The sequence below is a fragment of the Ranitomeya imitator genome, chromosome 3 (genome assembly GCF_032444005.1).
Source record: "Ranitomeya imitator isolate aRanImi1 chromosome 3, aRanImi1.pri, whole genome shotgun sequence".
Classification (NCBI taxonomy): Eukaryota; Metazoa; Chordata; class Amphibia; order Anura; family Dendrobatidae; genus Ranitomeya; species Ranitomeya imitator.
Genome location: NC_091284.1, coordinates 167,085,453 through 167,110,722, shown reverse-complemented (window position 1 = coordinate 167,110,722; position 25,270 = coordinate 167,085,453). Strand labels below are relative to the sequence as shown.

The 25,270-nt window shown below is 43.2% G+C and overlaps 1 protein-coding gene across 2 annotated transcripts in view; it reads right to left on the bottom strand.

Moving 5' to 3' along the window:
- The window catches only part of SHROOM2 (shroom family member 2), a 215,854-nt gene that overhangs the window by 134,757 nt on the left and 55,827 nt on the right, over positions 1 to 25,270 (bottom strand). The window lies entirely within an intron of this gene.

Here is a 25,270-nt window from a genome sequence, read left to right as displayed (position 1 = left end):
GGGGTTACCACTGTTTAGGCACATCAGGGGTCTCCAAACGCAACATGGCGCCACCATTGATTCCAGCCAATCTCGTATTCAAAAAGTCAAATGGTGCTCCCTCACTTCCGAGCCCTGACGTGTGCCCAAACAGTGGTTTACCCCCACATATGGGGTACCAGCATACTCAGGACAAACTGCGCAACAATTACTGGGGTCCAATTTCTCCTGTTACCCTTGAGAATCAAAAAAAATGCTTGCTAAAACATAATTTTTGAGGAAAGAAAAATGATTTTTTATTTTCACGGCTCTGCGTTGTAAACGTCTGTGAAGCACTTGGGGGTTCAAAGTGCTCACCACATATCTAGATAAGTTCCTTGGGGGGTCTAATTTCTAAAATGGGGTCACTTGTGGGGGTTTCTACTGTTTAGGCACACCAGGGGCTCTGCAAACGCAACGTGACACCCGCAGACCATTCCATCAAAGTCTGCATTTCAAAAGTCACTACTTCCCTTCTGAGCCCCGGCATGTGCCCAAACAGTAGTTTACCCCCACATATGGGGTATCACCGTACTCAGGAGAAACTGGACAACAACTTTTGGGGTCCAGTTTCTTCTGTAACCCTTGGGAAAATAAAAAATTCTGGGCTAAATAATTATTTTTGAGGAAAGAAAACGTATTTATTATTTTCACGGCTCTGCATTATAAACTTCTATGAAGCACTTGGGGGTTCAAAGTGCTCACCACACATCTAGATAAGTTCCTTTGGGGGTCTAGTTTCCAAAATGGGGTCACTTGTGGGGGGTTTCTACTGTTAAGCCACATCAGGGGCTCTGCAAACGCAACGTGACGCCCACAGAGCATTCCATCAAAGTCTGCATTTCAAAACGTCACTACTTCACTTCCGAGCCCCGGCATGTGCCCAAACAGTGATTTACCCCCACATATGGGGTATCAGCGTACTCAGGAGAAACTGGACAACAACTTTTGGGGTCAAATTTCTCCTGTTACCCTTGGGAAAATAAAAAATTGCAGGCTAAAAGATCATTTTTGAGAAAATAATTTTTTTTTTTGTTTTTCATGGCTCTGCGTTATAAACTTCTGTGAAGCACTTGGGGGTTCAAAGTCCTCACCACACATCTAGATTAGTTCCTTTGGGGGTCTAGTTTCCAAAATGGTGTCATTTCTGGGGGATCTCCAATGTTTAGGCACACAGGGGCTCTCCAAACGTGACATGGTGTCCGCTAATGATTGGAGCTAATTTTCCATTTAAAAAGCCAAATGGCGTGCCATCCCTTCCGAGCCCTGCCGTGCGCCCAAACAGTGGTTTACCCCCACATATTGGGTATCTGCGTACTCAGGACAAACAGGACAACAATATTTGGGGTCCAATTTCTCCTATTATCCTTGGCAAAATAGGAAATTCCAGGCTAAAAAATCATTTTTGAGGAAAGAAAAATTATTTTTTATTTTCATGGCTCTGCGTTATAAACTTCTGTGAAGCACCTGGGGGTTTAAAGTGCTCAATATGCATCTAGATAAGTTCCTTGGGGTGTCTAGTTTCCAAAATGGGGTCACTTGTGGGGGAGCTCCAATGTTTAGGCACACAGGGGCTCTCCAAACGCGACATGGTGTCCGCTAACAATTGGAGCTAATTTTCCATTCAAAAAGTCAAATGGCGCGCCTTCCCTTCCGAGCCCTGCTGAGTGCCCAAACAGTGGTTTACCCCCACATATGAGGTATCGACATACTCGGGAGAAATTGCCCAACAAATTTTATGATCCATTTTACCCTACTGCCCATGTGAAAATGAAAAAATTGAGGCGAAAAGAATTTTTTTGTGAAAAAAAAAGTACTTTTTCATTTTTACAGATCAATTTGTGAAGCACCTGAGGGTTTAAAGTGCTCACTAGGCATCTAAATAAGTTCCTTGGGGGGTCTAGTTTCCAAAATGGGGTCACTTGTGGGGGAGCGCCAATGTTTAGGCACACAGGAGCTCTCCAAACGCGACATGGTGTCCGCTAACGATGGAAATAATTTTTCATTCAAAAAGTCAAATGGCGCTCCTTCCCTTCCAAGCCCTGCCGTGCGCCCAAACAGTGGTTTACCCCCACATATGAGGTATCAGCGTACTCAGGACAAATTGGACAACAACTTTCGTGGTTCAGTTTCTCCTTTTACCATTGGGAAAATAAAAAAATTGTTGCTAAAAGATAATTTTTGTGACTAAAAAGTTAAATGTTCATTTTTTCCTTCCATGTTGCTTCTGCTGCTGTGAAGCACCTGAAGGGTTAATAAACTTCTTGAATGTGGTTTTGAGTACCTTGAGGGGTGCAGTTTTTAGAATGGTGTCACTTTTGGGTATTTTCAGCCATATAGACCCCTCAAACTGACTTCAAATGTGAGGTGGTCCCTAAAAAAAATGGTTTTGTAAATTTCGTTGTAAAAATGACAAATCGCTGGTCAAATTTTAACCCTTATAACTTCCTAACAAAAAAAAATTTTGTTTCCAAAATTGTGCTGATGTAAAGTAAACATGTGGGAAATGTTATTTATTAACTATTTTGTGTCACATATCTCTCTGGTTTAACAGAATAAAAATTCAAAATGTGAAAATTGCGAAATTTCCAAAATTTTCGCCAAATTTCCGTTTTTATCACAAATAAACGCAGAATTTATTGACCTAAATTTACCACTAACATGAAGCCCAATATGTCACGAAAAAACAATCTCAGAACCGCTAGGATCCGTTGAAGCGTTCCTGAGTTATTACCTCATAAAGGGACACTGGTCAGAATTGCAAAAAACGGCAAGGTCTTTAAGGTCAAAATAGGCTGGGTCATGAAGGAGGAACAGCACAGCGCACCCTGGTGGTTGATTTTATATATATTTATATATATCGCTTTTTGTGGGTGATATTATACCGTTACATTTTCTACACACCAATCGTGGGTATACTGTGTTATTTATCTAACCAAAATTAGAAAAATGTTGTCTCTGTCCAAATATATATGGACCTAACTAAATAGTTTTGGCAGTGAAATCCTGATAAATTCCCTTTAGGGTATGTGCACACGTATGTGGGATCTCTGCGGATTTTTCCACACCTGTTTTTGTATATCCGCAGGTAAAACACACTGCGGATTTACTGCGGAATTACCGTGGTTTTTGTGCGGATTCCACCTGCGGATTCCTATTATGGAGCAGGTGTAACCCGCAGCAGAATCCGCACAAAGAATTGACATGCTGCGGAATAAACAACGCTACACTTCCGCGCGGTTTTTTTCGCAGCATGTGCACTGCGGATTTTGTTTTCCATAGGTTTACATGGTACTGTAAACTCATCGAAAACTGCTGCGAATCTGCAGCGTCAAAACCGCTGCGGATCCGCAGCAAAACCCGCAGCGTGTGCACATACCCTTAAAAAAAAAAAGGATCTGATTAAAAAGAGTATTTTTTCATATACTCAAAAAAAAAAAAAAACAACTGTGAGGCTTAACTATAAGAAAGACAGACTAGAACTTCCCATCTGACTCTACGAGGACAGACTCTATAGGTATATGGGTTCCTTTAAAGATGATTTAGGATCTGAGGCATGTATTTTTTAGCTGTGGAAATGATCTCTTTAAGCTCAGCTGTTTGCAAATCAGCCTTCACTGCTCTACAGTCTTGTGGACAGAAAGAATTATGACTATAAGGCTATGTGCACATGCTGCGGATCGGTGTGCGGATTTTTCCGCACTGTTTTTGCAAAATCTGCAGGTAACTTGCACTCTGGATTACCCGCGTTTTTTGTGCGGATTCCACCTGCGGTTTTACACCTGCAGATTCCTATTGAGGAGCAGTTGTAATCCGCTGTGAAATCCACACAAAGAATTGACATGCTGAGGAAAAAACACCACTGCGTTTCCGCAGAATGTGCACTGCGGATTTTGTTTTCCATAGGTTTACACGGAACTGTAAAATGCATGGAAAACAGCTGCAAATCCGCTGCGGATCAGCAGCAAAATCCGCAACGTGTGCACATAGCCTTAGAGCTTCAGCTATACAGTAATATAATGGATTTTACAGCACACCATCTTAAAGGGGTTGTCCAGTACTTTTATATTGATAGCCTATAAGAAGGATATGTCCGCATTATCAAATCTATAGGGGTGCGACAGCGGGTCACCTCCACAGGTGATCTTGTGATCAGTGGTGAAGCAGCACATCACAGCCCTGTCAGCTGTACAGGAGCCAGGTACCGAACATCTGACCCTACTGAAATGAACAGGAGCGGACCTGCGGCACCTCGCTGTGACCACCAAACATTGATTGGAGGTGTGCCGTGCAGCTCCACAACTCAGCACATCCGGCCACCACTGAGAGCCGCTGATCAGCTATGGTGCAGATTGTCGCACCTCCACCAATTTGAAACTGATAACCTATCATAAGGATAAAAGTAGTGGACAACCCCTGTAAGACTCATAGAACTACTATTGTCTCTATCCCCCACAGTACTAATGCCTCCCTGTCTTATGTGCCCCACAGTCAGTCATTAAAAAGTATCCTCGCCTCTCCATCCTCCTCAGAGTCCAAATGTTCACCTGTCAATGGCGGGCAAATTAGATCCGTCACCATTACAGTCTACAAAGGCCTCCACATGCTGAGGCCTGAAGACCTATTTCTCCACCGATGTGAGGGAGGAAGCAGCCAGTGTTCTATGGAGAATCTTGCGCAAGATCTGCGTGAAAAGAAGGTAAAATGTGGGATCATTACCAAACTTCTGTTGCACAATTGTGCATGAGCATGGACTATGTAAGGTGCCAGAGGGCCCAATATATCCTGCATAAGGAATTCATCTAGCAAGACGATTCCTCCATAACACTGCATGTGAACAGGTCACAAACCGTGAGCCTACAAAGAAATGAAAGCCACAGCATTACATTGTGCTACGTTCATACAAAGCGTTACTGCACAGTCATATATACCCTTATATACTATCTGATGTATATGTAAAGCGTTACTGCACACAGTTATATATACCCTTATATACTATCTGATGTGTATGTAAAGCATCACCGCACACAGTCATATATACCCTTATATACTATCTTATGTATATGTAAAGCATCACTGCACACAGTCATATATACCCTTATATACTATCTTATGTATATGTAAAGCGTTACTGCACAGTCATATATACCCTTGTATACTATCTTATGTATATGTAAAGCGTTACTGCACACAGTCATATATACCATCCTATGTATATGTAAAGCGTTACTGCACAGTCATATATACCCTTATATACCATCCTATGTATATGTAAAGCGTTACTGCACAGTCATATATACCCTTATATACCATCCTATGTATATGTAAAGCGTTACTGCAGTCATATATACTCTTATATACTATCTTATGTATATGTAAAGCGTTACTGCACACAGTCATATATACTCTTATATACCATCCTATGTATATGTAAAGCAATACTGCACACAGTCATATATACTCTTATATACCATCCTATGTATATGTAAAGCGTTACTGCACACAGTCATATATACTCTTATATACCATCCTATGTATATGTAAAGCGTTACTGCACAGTCATATATACTCTTATATACTATCTTATGTATATGTAAAGCGTTACTGCACACAGTCATATATACTCTTATATACCATCCTATGTATATGTAAAGCGTTACTGCACAGTCATATATACTCTTATATACCATCCTATGTATATGTAAAGCGTTACTGCACAGTCATATATACTCTTATATACCATCCTATGTATATGTAAAGCGTTACTGCACAGTCATATATACCCTTATATACCATCCTATGTATATGTAAAGCGTTACTGCACAGTCATATATACCCTTATATACCATCCTATGTATATGTAAAGCGTTACTGCAGTCATATATACTCTTATATACTATCTTATGTATATGTAAAGCGTTACTGCACACAGTCATATATACTCTTATATACCATCCTATGTATATGTAAAGCGTTACTGCACACAGTCATATATACTCTTATATACCATCCTATGTATATGTAAAGCGTTACTGCACAGTCATATATACTCTTATATACTATCTTATGTATATGTAAAGCGTTACTGCACACAGTCATATATACTCTTATATACCATCCTATGTATATGTAAAGTGTTACTGCACAGTCATATATACTCTTATATACCATCCTATGTATATGTAAAGCGTTACTGCACAGTCATATATACTCTTATATACCATCCTATGTATATGTAAAGCGTTACTGCACAGTCATATATACCCTTATATACCATCCTATGTATATGTAAAGCGTTACTGCACAGTCATATATACCCTTATATACCATCCTATGTATATGTAAAGCGTTACTGCACAGTCATATATACCCTTATATACCATCCTATGTATATGTAAAGCGTTACTGTACAGTCATATATACCCTTATATACCATCCTATGTATATGTAAAGCGTTACTGTACAGTCATATATACCCTTATATACCATCCTATGTATATGTAAAGCGTTACTGCACAGTCATATATACCCTTATATACCATCCTATGTATATGTAAAGCGTTACTGTACAGTCATATATACCCTTATATACCATCCTATGTATATGTAAAGCGTTACTGCACAGTCATATATACTCTTATATACCATCCTATGTATATGTAAAGCGTTACTGCACAGTCATATATACCCTTATATACCATCCTATGTATATGTAAAGCGTTACTGTACAGTCATATATACCCTTATATACCATCCTATGTATATGTAAAGCGTTACTGTACAGTCATATATACCCTTATATACCATCCTATGTATATGTAAAGCGTTACTGCACACAGTCATATATACCCTTATATACTATCCTATGTATATGTAAAGCGTTACTGCACACAGTCATATATACCATTATATACCATCCTATGTATATATCTAGAGGGCATGCACAGCTCTCATCATTAGTGTAAGAATATAAAAAGAAAGAAGAAATCGATCAACTACCTACTGACATTCAGCAACAGGACATTTGTATGCTTACTGTAAAATAGAAGGAACTGGGAAAAAGGGTAAAAAGGCAACAGATTTTATATTAAAAGATGAGTTCAAAGTGGAACTTTACTCCAAAACATGGACATGTGCCAGGATCTATAGTTCAGCACATAGCTGCAAGGCGAGCCTCAACTGAGGAATTAAGAAAGCAAACACGGCTCAGAGCTTATACGGTATATATGGAAATGTGCAAACTACATTTTATCATGTGGTTCTCTCGCCAACATTAGACAAATTTACCGTAGTTATTTTTCTCGCTTATACAGCGCCATCATATACCAACATGGATGCCACGAGTCTTCCATCTATCTGCAGTTTTTACTATTTTTTACATTCTGCTGTATACTTATGTAAATGAGAAAAACAAATGCCACAATGTAGGCAGAAAAATAAAAAAAGTAATGTCTGAGTGAGGCCTTAGTGTCCACAACTAGAACTGAAAAGTGCAGTACCCACAGTAGACCACCCATACATAAGGCTACGTTCACATTTGCGTTGTGCGATGTTGCGTCCGAGACGCAACGCACAATGCAAAACAAAACGCACCAAAACGCACGCTAAAACGCAGCGTTTTGCGACGCATGCGTCCTTTTTTGCCGATTTTTGGACGCAAAAAAAATGCAACTTGCTGCGTTCTCTGCGCCCCACGCTTGCGGCAAAAAAAATGCATGTGTCGCAAAACACAGCGCAACGCATGTCCATGCGCCCCCCATGTTAAATATAGGGGCGCATGACGCATGCGTCGCCACGGTTGCGCCTGACGCAACGCCACATGGTACCTGCACAGTAGTGCCACCTCGCATCTATTCCCTATACTAGACAGATTGGCCCAGACTTTATCGCCACAACATACCGTGGATTGCAGAAGTATTCACCCCATCTGGCATTTTACATGTTTTGCTACCTCACAACCTGGATTTAGAGTTTGCATCAGTTCATGTAAACGGAATATCTGGTTTTCTTTTCATTATGAAGCAAACAAATAAGACAAAACTAACTGAAACTTTCAGTGTGCCTAACCACAGAGTGTATAACCCCTGTAAATTCAGTACTTTGGAGGCAATTACAGCTGCAAGTTACTTTGGATAAGTTTCTTTGAGCTCTCCACATCTTGCCATTGGGACTTCAGCTCATCCCTCAGAGCAAAACTGCTCCAGCTCCTTCACGTAAAATGGTTCCCTCTGGTGAACAGCAATCTTCAAGTCTGACCACAGATTGTCAATCGGATTAAGGTCTAAGTTTTGACCACGACCTGGACCATTTTCCCTGTTCCTGCTGACATAAAACATCCCCACGGCATATTGCTGCCACCAACATGTTTCACTGTGAGAACTGTGTTCTTGAGGTGATAAGCGGTCTTGGTCTGGTGTCAGACAAAGCGTTTACATTGGTGGCCAAAAAATTCAATTTTGGTTTCATCAGAGATTGGGATTTTTTTTTTTTTTTTTTTTAAATAACCCAACCACAACTTGTACTTTTTGACAACTTTGTCCCTGACTTGTTTGGAGATCTCCTTGGTCTTCATGGTGTTTGGTTAGTGGTGCCTCTTGCTTAATGCTGTTGCAGCCTCTGTGGCCCTTCAGAAAGATGTGTATATACTGACAGACATGTGACAACTGCACACAGGTAGACTTCCTTTCACCAAGCATGTGACTTATGAAGGTAACTGCTGGCACCAGAAATTTTTAGGGGCTTCATAGCAAAAGGGGTGAATACATATGCACAGGCCAATGTTTAGCTATCTGAGCAAATACATTTAATGCATGCCTATATTTTTCTCACTTCACCAACTTAGACAATTTAGTGATGATGCCTCACACACAAATTGGATTAAAACTAAATTTCAGCACAGGTTGTAATGTAACAAAATAGGTAAAAAGGCAAGGGGGTGAATACATTTGCAAGCTACTACACTGTGCCTGATCTAATGACTATATTACCACAAGTATAAATTGTCAAAGCAAACTTTAGAGATTGGGAAGGAATGTGTGATTCCAGCTCTAGACTATAATTCTGGAGCGAGGAGCAGATAAGTAACTTTCTATATTGAATACTCCCATATGTAAAGGGGCCTTAGTGGGATCTGTAATTCCTGTTCTATTTCCAGGAAAGTCTGCATCAACCAATATTTATGAAGTAATAAAACACAATATTCATACAAGGCTGCCCCAAAACATCATGATGGCTTTTCTGGGATAATTTCCAATGAATTCGTTGTGGGCGTCTGTAAGGAGTGCACACAGAAGACTAATTGGAATATTTGCTCATTTTTATAGCCCCATAAATCAGTTCTTCCGCTTTAGTGTGAAAATCATGAGAGTGGCAGCTTATAACTGGACGCTTGGTTATTTTCTTAGTCACGTTACTTTTCCAGGAATACTCCCAATCATACTTTCTATGGGAAAAAATTGTAACCTGTTTAACATGTCAGGACGCTGCAGAACAGGTCATAGGCGTGACAGCAAAACTTCCCTATGGTTTGAGTAACTGCATATAAGTGGATGGGGAGAACAGTATCAATATAAATATTACAAACTTACTATTCGTTATGGGCAGACCTGTGGATGTTCGAACGTCAATAAAGCGTTCGGTTACCAGAACGGTATTCAAATGAAAGGGGGGCCCGAACATTTCAGCGTTTCCCACACTGTCATCTGTGTGATGTCATCTTTCATGCTACGGCCGGTCAGAGCACTGCAGTTCCCATACTGTCACACAGATGATAGAATATGAGCCAGCAGCTTTGGCCGGTGGTGAAAAGGTTAACACGGCTGATGAGAGTAAAGGCCCCGTCACACATAGTGACGCTGCAGCGATACCGACAACGATCCGGATCGCTGCAGCGTCGCTGTTTGGTCGCTGGAGAGCTGTCACACAGACAGCTCTCCAGCGACCAACGATCCCGAGGTCCCCGGTAACCAGGGTAAACATCGGGTAACTAAGCGCAGGGCCGCGCTTAGTAACCCGATGTTTACCCTGGTTACCATCGTTAAAGTAAAAAAAAAACAAACGCTACATACTTACCTATCGCTCTGTCCTCGGCGCTCTGCTTCTCTGGTCTGGCTGTGAGCGGCAGGCAGCCGGAAAGCAGAGAGGTGACGTCACCGCTCTGCTTTCCGGCTGACCGGCGCTCACAGCCAGACCAGACAAGCAGAGCGCCGAGGACAGACAGCGATAGGCAAGTATGTAGCGTTTGTTTTTTTACTTTTAGGATGGTAACCAGGGTAAACATCGGGTTACTAAGCGCGGCCCTGCGCTTAGTTACCCGATGTTTACCCTGGTTACCAGCGAAGACCTCGCTGAATCGGCGTCACACACGCCGATTCAGCGATGTCAGCGGGACCTCAACGATCAAAAAATGGCCCAGGCCATTCCGACACGACCAGCGATCTCACAGCAGGGGCCTGATCGCTGGTACGTGTCACACATAGCGAGATCGCTACTGAGATCGCTGTTGCGTCACAAAACTTGTGACTCAGCAGCGATCTCGCTAGCGATCTCGCTATGTGTGACGGGGCCTTAAAACTCATCAGTGTATGACTGGTCTCGCCAGTGGCAGTGAGAAGAGGCAAGGCTGATGAGAGCAATCATTATCTGGCGCCCTCCATAGAAATAAAATTTGACAGTGAGGTACTCCTCCTTCTAGACCTGTCCTCTGCTTTTAACACAGTTGACCACTGCCTCCTACTACACATCCTCTCCTCCTTTGGCATCAAAGACCTTGCCCTATCCTGGATCTCCTCATACCTTTCCAACAGCACGTTCAGCGTCTCCCACACTACCTCCTCATCCCACCTTCTCTCTGTTGGGAGCCCCCCAAGGATCTGTTCTAGGACCCTTACATTCTCAATCTATACACTTGGCCTGGGACAACTCATAAAAGTCCCATGGAGTCCAGTACCACTTTTATGCTGATGACACTCAGATCTACCTCTCTGGCCCAGGCGTCACCTCTCTGCTGTCCAGAATCCAGGAGTGTCTATCAGCCATATCCTCCTCCTTCTCCTCTCGCTTCCTCAAACTCAATCTGGACAAATCTGAACTCTTCATCTTTCCTCCATCTCATAGATCTTCCTTACCTGACCTATCTATTGCAATTAACGACTAACGACTTCACACTTTCTCCTGTACCGGAAGTCCGCTGCCTCAGAGTAACCCTTGACTCTGCCCCGTCCTTCAAACCGAACATCCAAGCTCTTTCCACCTCCTGTCGCCTCCAGCTCAAAAATATCTCCAGAATCCATCCTTTCCTCAACCGTCAATCTACTAAAATGCTTGTGCATGCCCTCATCATCTCCCGCCTCGAATACTGCAACATCCTTTTCTGTGGCCTCCCTGCTAAAAACCTTGCACCTCTTCAGTCCATCCTTAACCCTGCTGCCCGACTAATTCATCTCTCTCCTCTGCTTCCCCCCTCTGCAAATCTCTTCACTGGCTCCCATTCCCTCAGAGTATCTAGTTCAATTTACTAAAGGTACCGTCACACTCAGCAACTTTGCAACGAGAACGACAACGATCCGTGACGTTGCAGCGTCCTGGATAGCGATCTTGTTGTGTTTGACACGCAGCAGCGATCTGGATCCCGCTGTTATATCGCTGGTCGGAGCTAGAAGTCCAGAACTTTATTTGGTTGCAAGATCGGTGTGTATCGTCATGTTTGACATCAAAAGCAACGATGCCTGCAATGTTTTTACATGGAGCGAGAACAATAAGTGAGTCGCCGTTACGTCACTGGATCGCTCCTGCATCGTTCTGGAGTTGCTGTGTTTGACGTCTCTACAGCGACGCTCCAGCCATCTAGTTTAGGTCGGATTGTTGTCTATATCGCTGCAGCGTCGCTGAGTGTGATGGTACCTTAATACTGACCTAAAAAGCCCTCCATAACCTGTTTCCTCCATACATCTCTGAACTAATCTCCCGATTTCTTCCCTCACGTAATCTCTGGTCCTCCTTAAGCCTCCTCTCCTCCACACTTATTCTCTCCTCACCCAACCGCCTCCAAGACTTCTCTCGAATATCCCCCATCCTCTGGAATTCTTTGCCCCAACACATCCGACTATGAACCATATTCGGTTACTTCAGACGGAACCTGAAAACCCACCTCTTCAGGAAAGCTTACAGCCTGCACTGACCCCGCTGCCTCACCACTGCTGAAGCTACCGCCTCACCAACACCGGAGCTCCTGCAACCCTCAACCTACTGTCTCCTTCCCCACCATCCTGTAGAATGTAAGCCTGCAAGGGCAGGGTCCTCGCCCCTCTGTATCAGTCTGTAATTGTTAGTTTTCTTACTGTAAGTGATATCTGTAATTTGTATGTAACCCCTTCTCATGTGCAGCACCATGGAGTCCATGGTGCTATATAAATAATAATAATAAATAATTGGTGCATTGGTGTGTAGCTTACTGTACATGTATTTATTGAATAAATAAAAAAAATGTATTGGGGTCCCCTCTATTCTCGATAACCAATGCAGGTAAAGCAGACAGCTGAAGCCTGTAGCTGTCAGCTTTATCTTGGCTGTGTATCAAAAATAGAGGGGTACCATGCAATTTTTTTTAAAGTTATGTAAATAATTAAAAATAGCGGTGTGGGGCGACCACTCATTTTTGTTAACCAGCCAAGCTAAAGCAGACAGCTGGGGGCTGGTATTCTCAGACTTGGAAGGGGCCATGGATATTGGCCCTCCTCAGCCTAAAAATTGCGGCCCACAGCTGGCTAGAAAAGTTGCATCTATTACATGCACCAATTCTGGTGGTTTTCCCGGCTCTTTCCACTAGCCTTGGTGTTGCGGAGTAATAGTTTTGGGGTTGATGTCAGCCGTTTTCTGTCCACTGACAACAAGCCCAGGGGTTTGTAATGGACAGGCGTCTATCAGACATCCCCATTAGTAACCCAGTAATCAAAAGTAAGAAACACACAAAGAAAAAAGTATTAATTGAATAAAAACACTCCCCACAATAACCCTTTTATATCTACTTATTAACAATAAAGTAAAAAAAAAAACAAAAAAAAAACACCACAATATTCCTCACCTGTCCAACGATAATCCATATGACCCACAAAGTGCTCCAACTCGGCTACATCTGGATGCATTGCTGAGCGAAGGCATGATGCGACCGCTCAGCAATGCATCCATGTGTAGCAAAGTTGGAGCACATTGTGGGACATATGCATTATTGTCGGACAGGTGAGGAATACTGTGATTTTTTTTTTTTTTTATGGTTAATAAATGGGTACAAGAGAGTTATTGTGGGTAGTGTTTTTTTTTTTTTTTTTTTTTAAATTAAAAGGACACTTCTCTGCATGTGTCTTTATTATTTTTGACTATGAAGTAATGGGGATGTCTTCCAGACACCTCTCCATTACTAACCCCTGGGCATGATGTCAGCAAAAACAAAACAGCGGACATTAACACCAAAACTATTACCCCACTTGCTGCACCACTAATGGATTCACCTTTTCTGGTAGGGCTGTGGGCTGCTATTTTTAGTCTGGGGAGGAACAATATCCATAGCCCCTTCCCAGTCTGAGAATTCCAGCCATCAGATGTCTTGTTTAGCTTGGCTGGTCATCAAAAATGGGGTGGACCCCACACATTTTGTTTTTAAATTATTTAATTAAATAACAGCGTGGGGAACTCTCAATTGATAACATGTCAAGATAAAGCTGACAGCAGCAGCACGCAGCTGTCAGCTTTACCTGAAATGGTTACCAAAAATAGGGGAGAACCCACATCTTTTTACTTTTTAAGTATTATTTTTTTTTAACATACTGCACCAGAACTTACTGTACATGTATTTTTGGAATAAATTAATAATTGAAATAAATGGCATGGGGTGCCCATTAATTTTCCTAAACAGATGATTGAAAGCTGGTGGGGGTTGGTGCCATTATGCTGGGAAGAAGCCAATATCCATGAAGCTTCCCTGTTAATATCAGCTCATGGCAGTCTATGTAGTCTATACTGGTTAGTAAAGGAGGGACACCAAAGAAAACAATGACGTGGGGTCCCCCTTAATATTACTAACCAGCAAAGACTAAACAGACAGATGTGGGCTGATATTAATAGGCTAAAAACACCAGCACTCAGCCACCCCAGACCTAGCTAGATGGTGATGTCATAATAGGACACTTTTCTGGTTTCTAGATTCATGACTCCGAAAAGTCGCCTTGGAAGAATATGTCTGACCCCAGAAATAGCGCATCCATTAGATACGCCAAATCTGGTGCTTAGCCTTGGCTCTTCCCACTTGCCCTGGTGAGGTGGCAAGTTGAGTAATAGTATTAGGGTTGATGTCAGCCTTGTAATGTCAGCTGATATCAAGCCCAGCTGAGATGAACCTTATAACTAGGGGCTGCAGCGCGCAATGGACGGCTTTGTCTGTGCGGATTGTGAAAAATAGATGAGTCCCCTTTTTTTTTTCTTTTTTTTTTACATTTTATTTATTTATTTTACACAGCGTGTCGGACAATACTTGATATGGCTGTCTTCAAAAATGTGTAACATGCCTAGGCAAGGCAGCTTTAAACAATTAGAACATCAAAAAAACAAGAACAAAGCTATTGCCATAAAATACTAGATATTTTATTATGATCAGTTTAAAATGTAAAATTCACAAAAAAACCATACAAAAAAGGTAAAGGAAGGAAAAAATGTGGGGGCACAATGCACAGATAATAAACGGCCCATCCGGTATAAACAATATGCCAAGAGGTACAAAAAAATGATAATTGAAAAAATAATCACATTAATAAGGGAAGTGCTTTTGTTGTCATCCAAGGGTTAATATCCAAGTATAGCAGAGTAAAAAAGCAGTCCAAAAAGGATGACCCAAGGATACAGATTCAAAATAGATGATAAATAATTCTAGTAGGTAAATAGTTAATGTGAGTATATAAAGGCACAGTACTCTAGGTAAAAAGAATAATAAGGTGTCTGGTGCTAGTGCAACGAGGCTATATTGCCAAAGTACATGAAAAGAGTTATAAGGCTATAAGATGACCTCAATTGTGTGGAGCGCCATTGGCGCAGGCATATTACCTGTCTGGACCGGACCGTTTCCCCGACGCGCCGGGATCACGTGACGCCGAGCCCTGATGACGTCGGCGGATGTACCCGATCGCAGCGCCGACAGACAGCCGCTGCCACCAATGCCTAACAGCACACATGATATATAAGCTCCCCCTATTTGACACAGACCCATCTACCCCTTGATAAAGCCACACGCGAAACGTGCGTCGGGGAAACGGTCTGGTCCGGTCCAGACAGGTAATATGCCAGAGCCAATGGCGCTCCACACAATTGGGGTCATCTTATAGCCTTATAACTCTTCTCATGTACTTTGGCAATATAGCCTCGTTGCACTAGCACCAGACACCTTATTATTCTTTTTACCTAGAGTACTGTGCCTTTATATACTCACATTAACTATTTACCTACTAGAATTATTTATCATCTATTTTGAATCTGTATCCTTGGGTCATCCTTTTTGGACTGCTTTTTTACTCTGCTATACTTGGATATTAACCCTTGGATGACAACAAAAGCACTTCCCTTATTAATGTGATTATTTTTTCAATTATTATCATTTTTTTGTACCTCTTGGCATATTGTTTATACCGGATGGGCCGTTTATTATCTGTGCATTGTGCCCCCACATTTTTTCCTTCCTTTACCTTTTTTGTATGGTTTTTTTGTGAATTTTACATTTTAAACTGATCATAATAAAATATCTAGTATTTTATGGCAATAGCTTTGTTCTTGTTTTTTTGATCTTGATATGGCTGTGATTGAGGCAAAAGTGCCCACAGATGAAAGCTGGTTGATTTCAACAAGCTTTGTTTTGGCTGCCGAACCAGAACAGTAACACTGGACTTCAAGAAGTCAATGTTCCGTGCACGGACACTAGGCGTCCGGTACGGACCCCGATCTTTATGGGGTTCACCCATCTCTACTTATTATATACATTGCTTTTTGTTGTACATATCTACACAGTCGATAGAGCATTAAGGACTATTACAATAGCCCCGACTGTATTGCCATCAAAGTGCCGAAGCCCGAATTACGGGCTCAATTGCAGGCCACAATGCTGGATGCCATTCTGTTTCTTGCGTTTTCAACAAGCCGTCTTCTGCTTGCCTCATGCTCACAACTTTCTTATTATACCAGTAAGGCTCTAGTCACATGGCCGTGAAGTCTGAACCAAAAACGGAAGATCTCTTGATAATGAATGTTTTACTTTCACATGATGGGACAACAGGTTTACAAGCACATTCAGTTGGGCAGGTTTACTACTGTGAGTGCTCCTTGATTGTAGTGGAAATTGAGTCTAATTTAACTCAAAGGTCCATTTACAGTACAAAACTCAAAAAGTGTTCCTAGAAATGCTTGTTTCACGATAATCTTGCACTTTAAACAGGCTGTCCCTCATCAGGTCAAATTATTTTTTGTGCTGCAGAAAAGATCATCTTTCTTGGTAGAACATCATGTTGTGTAAACAACTGTGCCTCCGAGAACAATGGCAGCCCAGTGCGCATCTGAAGTGTGGTCTGCTGTGTCAACAGCCTATTAAAGGACCGCCAAGCCGCAATCAAGATGCTGGATAGCGGTCATTTAGTACTGATCAATGGTGGCAAACGGGGTAGTGTACAGCCCAGTGTAAATGGAGTGGCACACCACTGCTCAATTCATAGTCAACAGGGCCGCCAGTAAAGGCAAAGTGTAGCCGGCCAAGAGGTGATGTAAAATTGGTCATAAATGTCACAAAATTTCTAATTCACGGTGATCGGCTGTGATAAATCTTTCAGATGTTTAGTCTGTATTAGACAGGATTAGTAACGTTCACTTCTCATGGGTTTGTAACAAAACTTAGGCCGTTTGATAATTTTATAGGAAAGAATGCACAGCACGTTCAGCAAAATGTTACTTTGTTATAAAGCCATTACCTATAAATTCAAGAATGTGAGCATCTACTCAAGTCACATGCAAAGTCTATGATATCACCTGAATGGCATGGAGGTTTTATAGCTGGAAAGCATTAGATGTGTGTACATTATAGAAGGTCAGGCAGCCCCCTACAAAGAACTTGTACTTCGGTAACTAAGCACCAACACATGGAACTGACACATATGTTCCAAATATGAATATGCAAATATTTGTCTTAGCCCCATAAGTAATGAACTAAAATAATTTTAATTAATCAAATAGTAATCAATAAATGTAAAAGATCCTGAAATTATTAATATTCTTAAATGAGCTGTTCAGTATGATGGAAGTTTTCTGGGATTTATGATACAGTGGATGGAAAGAGCAGGGAGAAGGTGAAGTTAACAAAAAAACAAAACACATGTAAACAAATAAAATGCCTAACCAGAGAGGATGACAATATACTAATTGAGTGTTTCAGTAGACTCCTGGAGTGGAGGGCATCATAGAATACTGGCTACTATTCACAAACTTTGATTGTTCCCTTTTAGGATTTGCATTATCACATTCTACAGCACAGATATTTCTTGCAGCACCAACCCCCCTGAGGAAGCCTGTTCTTCTGGTGATACGCATGGGGATTTCATCTCCCACATGGTGCTTTTGAGTTCCCTGCACCATTTGATAGCTATAATATATTACATGCTATTTTGTTTGGATATTTAAGCATATTAAGGATTTTCTTAACCATTTCTTTCATGTTTTCTTTTATATAGGTTTGGCTCATTGATGCCAACATGACTGTAATCAAGACAGGTTTATTTCTCTTGGGTTGCAAATGCGGATTGTTCTTCTGCTGGAATGTTAGGATTTGCCATCCTGTTTATTTTAACACTGTCACACTGTCAAAACTGCAAACTCTGCAGTTCTAGTAACTTAATTATGATCTGCAGATCCCATCGGGGGAAGTGGGAGATGAGGACGACTGCTCTGAATATAAACACTGGATGTAATAAGTCATCATGTTATGTCTAAAAGAAAAAAAAACGCAAGCGCAAAAGCAGCACGTTGTAATTTCATCATTATTTATGCATAGAAAAAAAGGATCATTTTAAAATGGGACTTAACAGAGGATTTGTCACCAGGCCAAGAGTGACCGTTTTTGACTTTTAATTAGAGATGATGCTAAACGCCCAACACAAACTTCTCCTAGAAATCCGCAGCAAGGTCCGGGGAAAGACAGAGAAAAGGAGAGCGCTCAAAAGTTAGCGCCCCCAATCTTTTCAATGGTGATTGGATTCTGGTTCCAGTTTGGTTGCAGTTCTGGTACCCGAACTTTGCACTAAAGTCCGAATCGGACATGCCCTAATTCTCACGGACCGGACACGCGGATTGTAGTGTAAGGATCAATAAAACTCAGTGGGTTAGGGTCCTGTAAAAAAAACGGACAACACTAGGACGCGTCATACAGATAAGTGAATGCAGCCTATCAATGGATAAAAATAAAAAGTTCAGTCTACCTCAGACCTGAGAAAGATGCAGCCAGTAAGCAACATCCAGCTCTCTGACTGTTCCGGCCCGTGTCCGACCGAGACAGCCAAAGGACTGAAAACATTAGCCCAAACCATGCAGCCGCCTCCAACCGCCCGGTGTCCTGAAGTCACTCCTATCTGCACCCTTAGGATGCAAACAGAGGCCAGAAAAATGGTGGATGATGGAGCAGACCGCTCTGTCTTCCACCATTCAGCGTGTGTGACCAAGATAGCTAACGCAAGGACAATGCTATATCGCCTCTGCCGTGCACAGAGACCGGAGCAGACAATCGGGATGGAATGGAAGTGAGGTTAGTGTGTGCCTTTACTCCGGATTCCTCCCACACTCCAAATACATACTGATGGGGAATAAAGATTGGGTGTCCCAATGGAGACAGTGCCAATAATGTATGTAAAACGCTGTGGAATTAATGGCACTATTTAAGTAAATTAATGATAAAGGAAAACAGACCCATGGGTTGTGTGATTGCAGCCAGGTATCTTTTGAATAACCGGCAGGGGACTGTCAGTAATGGCCGACTAGTCCAAGGCACGTCATTGGATGGCATCCCCTCGCCCAGTGCAGTCTTACAGGTCGGACCGTGTGTACAATCAGTCAGTGTCTGGTTCGTGTTGCCCGTAGTTCAGGGGGCATGAATCTGATGACAGGTCCTTTTTAAGGCCGGTTTCACACGTCGGTGGCTCCGGTACGTGAGGTGACAGTTTCCTCACGTACCGGAGCCACTGACACACGTAGACACATTAAAATCAATGCATCTGTGCAGATGTCATTGATTTTTTGCGGACCGTGTCTCCGTGTGCCAAACACGGAGACATGTCAGTGTTCGTGGGAGCGCACGGATTACACGGACCCATTAAAGTCAATGGGTCCGTGTAAAACACGTACCGCACACGGACGTTGTCAGTGTGCAGTCCGTGTGCCGTGCAGGAGACAGCGCTACAGTAAGCGCTGTCCCCCCCACATGGTGCTGAAGCCGCAATTCATATCTTCCCTGCAGCAGGAGGTGGGAGGGGGGTTGGGGACATGGAGCTTTATTTTAAAAACAAGAAACAAACAAAAAAAGGAATATTCATATCTTCTCTACAGCAAACACTGCTGCAGGGAAGATATGAATGGCGGCTTCAGCACCAGATGCTGGTGCGTGTGGTACCCAGCACGGTGCGTGTGGTACCCAGTGGGCACACGGGTGGCACACTGATGTGCCACAGAAACGCACGGGCACACGGACACGGATAATTCCGGTACCGGAATTATCTGGACGTGTGAGACTGCCCTAAAAGTTACCAAAAGTAAACCATGAGGGTATTTAGTGTGCCATCACCACTGAACAAAGTCAGAAAAAAAGTATCCAAGCGGAAGCATGACATTTCCAATGGGCAACATAAGTTGGTAAGAAAATACAAAGCAGAAACATTGCACAATCAAGATACTCTGAATTTGTACATATGCAGAGCAGCGTCTAACACCACGGAAAATTGGAATCAGCCCATTATGTTTGGTAAAGCTTGAAATAAAGAAAAAGTAAAAAATAAAATAAAATAAAAGTACACTTTACATCTAGTGGCAAACAAAGTAGTAAAAAGTGTACAAAAAAAAAAAAAATCAGCTGATATGGCAGTAATGTTCCCATCAATACATGTAGCACCCAGGGTAGATACACAAGCTAAGGTAGCTTAGTACCAGGTCTCAATGTCTAAATGCAGGTACCCAGGTAGTGGCTTTTGATAGCATGGGACGCTTCAATATGAATGCCTGTCCCATAAAGACAAAAAATAAATGTGGATTTGCTAAAAGTGTCCAGATGGCAAGATATCAGCACCAGACCAGGATCCAGATAGCCCCAGATCCAGCTTGCTATCACACACAAAAAGTCTCCTGCGTCATATTTGATTAGTGCTATGTGTATAAAATATGGATTTTAGCAACAGCAATTAAGCAGGGAATGTGTGCACTCTAATGCATGATAGCTTTAAAGGGTTATTCCCAGAATGGCATTTTCTCACAAAGCACGGCAAATCCCTGCTAATTGTTAAGATATGTGTGTATTTTTTCATCTTTCTGCCCCTTTTCGTATCCAGCTCCACATAGCAGAAAGGGCAGTCCTATGCTTGTTTTTCTAAAACTGCATTTCCCAGGAACACTTGCTTCTCCTCAGTGCTGCAGCAGACCCCTCCTCACTCTCCTTTATGCTCCTGAGAATCCCCAAGTCTTATTATTGAGTTATCATCAAGGTAATTTATGTTTAGAACTCCTCGTATGCTGTTGTGCACGCTCTGCTCCTGTGCAGTAACCTGCCTCACCAATTTTATCTTCTACCACCTGCATCAGTAGCAGTCTGTGATTTTAAAACATTAGCTACAGGCAAAGCTCAACTCTCCTACAATGGTAGTGTAGAGCTTTGCTTATTGCATAGTGTGGATAGATCAGCTTCGTGAAACTTATTCCACTCGATTGATGCATATAGCAAAAGAGAATTCTTGTCATATGCAACAATAGAGTGACATTTGCAGTTCACAGCAGTGGTCTCTTAGCAGCAGGCAACAAACAAGCTCAACTAATCTCAGCCCCTGTATACAGCCCTCTTCAGCAGTATATCCCTCTCAGCTCCTCTATATAGAGCCCCATCCTGCTGTACATCACTTCTTTCAGCCTCCTGTATACGTAGCCCCCTCTGCAGTATCCCCCTCACTTCATTTCTTTGTATACATATGTATCTCCCATAGTGCATCTCTCCTCTCACCCCGTGTATAGCGCACCTCAGCTCCCTGCCATTAGATTTGCACTGTAATAAAGGAGGCTCTGCTACTTTCTGTGCCGTCATCCCCCACAGTAGAACTTCCGTCCTAGACCCAGGACAGCTATGCTGACAGAAGGGCAGCTGAGAGGCAGAATGCACTGTGCACGATAACTCAGTCCCGGGAATTACAGAAAGGGTCCAATGGCAATTAAAGGGTAAATAGAGCTTGGAGGGTCTTCATTCAGGGGGAAGTTGGTATGTGCAAAACAGGTCATATTTAGAAATGTTTTTTGTTAACTTAAATAAATAAATGTGTACATGCTTATAAGAACACATTGTGATTTTGTGAATTCCTCTTTAAAAATGTCCCAAAATGTAAACCTTAAGGTGGTGCAGAGTATGGTAAAATGTATCCGGCTACTACAACACAACAGTGGGCTGAGAAGGTAGCCCACCTCCCCCAGTCCTAACAATTAGCAACCACTGAGTCACTGACAGAAAGGGGAATTTCATCAGTGAAGCACAAAAAGACCCTTTATAGTGGGGTCTGTTCTTTCACAGTAGTTAAACTCCCGGATTTACCGCTCTAGACAGTGCTGACAGATCACAAAGGTAGAGGAATTTTATGTTAGAATGGAAAGGATTAAAAAAAATGACCGAAGTGATAAACCACAAAGTTTGAAAGGGGTTATCCGTCCATTTATATAGATTGCCATCCTTAGAATAGCCCATCCATACAAGATTGGTGGGGTCCTTCTCCAAATCAGCTGTGCGAAGGAGCTCAGGGGTTATATCGGACCCATACACCATTGTTCCGCTGACCACCATCTCGCCCGCTTCCCCCATACACAGTAATGCACGGCTTGGTGAGTCTCCAAGAAAAGAAACCGGATCAGATGCTGAAATCCAACAGGACAGACCCTTACAATCACAGTCATCATCTGTCAGGTAATGGCCAGAGGCCTCCAGTCACATTACACTGTGGGACGATCCCACCGATATGGGCAGGTTCAGCGCACGCTAAAATGATCTGTATAGGGGTCTTGTCACACTTGTGGCATCTAAAGGTACCTTCACACATAACGATATCGTTAACGATATCGTTGCTATTTGTGACGTAGCAACGATATCGTTAATGAAATCGTTATGTGTGACAGCGACCAACGATCAGGCCCCTGCTGGGAGATCGTTGGTCGCTGAAGAAAGTCCAGAACTTTATTTCGTCGCTGGACTCCCTGGAGACATCGCTGGATCGGCGTGTGTGACACCGATCCAGCGATGTCTTCACTGGTAACCAGGGTAAACATCGGGTAACTAAGCGCAGGGCCGCGCTTAGTAACCCGATGTTTACCCTGGTTACCATGCTAAAAGTAAAAAAAAACAAACACTACATACTTACCAACCGCTGTCTGTCCTCCAGCGCTGTGCTCTGCTCTCCTCCTGTACTGGCTGTGAGCCGGAAAGCAGAGCGGTGACGTCACCGCTCTGCTTTCCGGCTCCCAGACAGTACAGGAGGAGAGCAGAGAAGCAGAGCGCAGCGCTGGAGGACAGACGGCTGTAGGTAAGTATCTAGTGTTTGTTTTTTTTTACTTTTAGCATGGTAACCAGGGTAAACATCGGGTTACTAAGCGCGGCCCTGCGCTTAGTTACCCGATGTTTACCCTGGTTACCGGCATCGTTGGTCGCTGGAGAGCGGTCTGTGTGACAGCTCTCCAGCGACCAAACAGCGACGCTGCAGCGATTCGGATCGTTGTCGGTATCGCTGCAGCGTCGCTAAATGTGAAGGGGCCTTTAGAATATAAAGCCCCTGAGCCACATAGTAACAGACTAACTGCTATGAGGACGCCCCATGACCTTAAGGCCCCTTCACATTAAGCGACGCTGCAGCGATACCGACAACGATCCGGATCGCTGCAGCGTCGCTGTTTGGTCGCTGGAGAGCTGTCACACAGACCGCTCTCCAGCGACCAACGATGCCGGTAACCAGGGTAAACATCGGGTAACTAAGCGCAGGGCCGCGCTTAGTAACCCGATGTTTACCCTGGTTACCATCCTAAAAGTAAAAAAAAAACAAACAGTACATACTTACTTACAGCCGTCTGTCCTCCAGCGCTGTGCTCTGCTCTCCTCCTGTACTGTCTGTGAGCGTCGGTCAGCCGGAAAGCAGAGCGGTGACGTCACCGCTCTGCTTTCCAGCAACTGTGCTCACACAGACAGTACAGGAGGAGAGCAGAGCACAGCGCTGGAGGACAGACGGCTGTAGGTAAGTATGTACTGTTTGTTTTTTTTTTACTTTTAGGATGGTAACCAGGGTAAACATCGGGTTACTAAGCGCGGCCCTGCGCTTAGTTACCCGATGTTTACCCTGGTTACCAGTGAAGACATCGCTGGATCGGTGTCACACACGCCGATCCAGCGATGTCAGCAGGAGTCCAGCGACCAAATAAAGTTCTGGACTTTATTCAGCGACCAACGATCTCCCAGCAGGGGCCTGATCGTTGGTCGCTGTCACACATAACGATTTTATTAACGATATCGTTGCTACGTCACAAAAAGCAACGATATCGTTAACAATATCGTTATGTGTGAAGGTACCTTAAAGGTACTGTCACACTAGACGATATCGCTAGCGATCCGTGACGTTGCAGCGTCCTCGCTAGCGATATCGTCCAGTGTGACAGGCAGCAGCGATCAGGCCCCTGCTGGGAGATCGCTGGTCGGGGAAGAAAGTCCAGAACTTTATTTCGTCGCTGGACTCCCCGTAGACATCGCTGAATCGGCGTGTGTGACACCGATTCAGCGATGTCTTCACTGGTAACCAGGGTAAACATCGGGTAACTAAGCGCAGGGCCGCGCTTAGTAACCCGATGTTTACCCTGGTTACCATCCTAAAAGTAAAAAAACAAACACTACATACTTACCTACAGCTGTCTGTCCTCCAGCGCTGTGCTCTGCTCTCCTCCTGCTCTGGCTGTGAGCGTCGGTCAGCCGGAAAGCAGAGCGGTGACGTCACCGCTCTGCTTTCTGGCTGCCCGGCGCTCACAGCCAGACCAGAGAAGCAGAGCGCCGAGGACAGACAGCGATAGGTAAGTATGTAGCGTTTGTTTTTTTACTTTTTAGGATGGTAACCAGGGTAAACATCGGGTTACTAAGCGCGGCCCTGCGCTTAGTTACCCGATGTTTACCCTGGTTACCGGGGACCTCGGGATCGTTGGTCGCTGGAGAGCTGTCTGTGTGACAGCTCTCCAGCGACCAAACAGCGACGCTGCAGCGATCCGGATCGTTGTCGGTATCGCTGCAGCGTCGCTATGTGTGACGGTACCTTAAGGCTATGTGCACACGTTGCGGATTCTCTGCAGATCCGCAGCATTTTTTGAGGTGCAGAAATGCTGCAGATCCGCAATTGATTTACAGTACAATGTAAATCAATCAATGACAACAAAAAAATGTTGTGCACACTTTGCGGAAAATCCGCTGCGGAAACACTGCGGTTTAAAAGAAGTAGCATGTCACTTTTTTGTGAATCTGCAGCGTTTTTGTACCCATTCCATTATAGAAAACCACAGGGGTAAAAAACACAGCAAATCCGTAAGAAAACCACAGCAAAAACGCACAAAAAACGCTGCGGAAATGCACAAAAAGCGCAACAAATCCGCAGGTGTGTTTTCTGCCAGGAGAGGCAGAATCCGCACCAGAAATTCCTAAGCCTAATCCACAACATGTGCACATAGCCTAAATAATGTGACAGAGCTGATCAGAAGGGGTAGTGCTGACCCTCAGCAGATCTACCGACAACCTATTCAGTATCATTGTAGTAGAAAACGTCTCTAAACACAAAAGACATCCATACTGGATCTATTCCCAGTTCAGAGAAGGAATCCCTGCACCTCACCTCATAGCTTTGTGCTTCTGGGAAGAAACTCTCCACATAGTCCCTCAAATAAGAAAAAAAAAAAGATCTTCCCTTATTGCATCAGTAAAAGATTA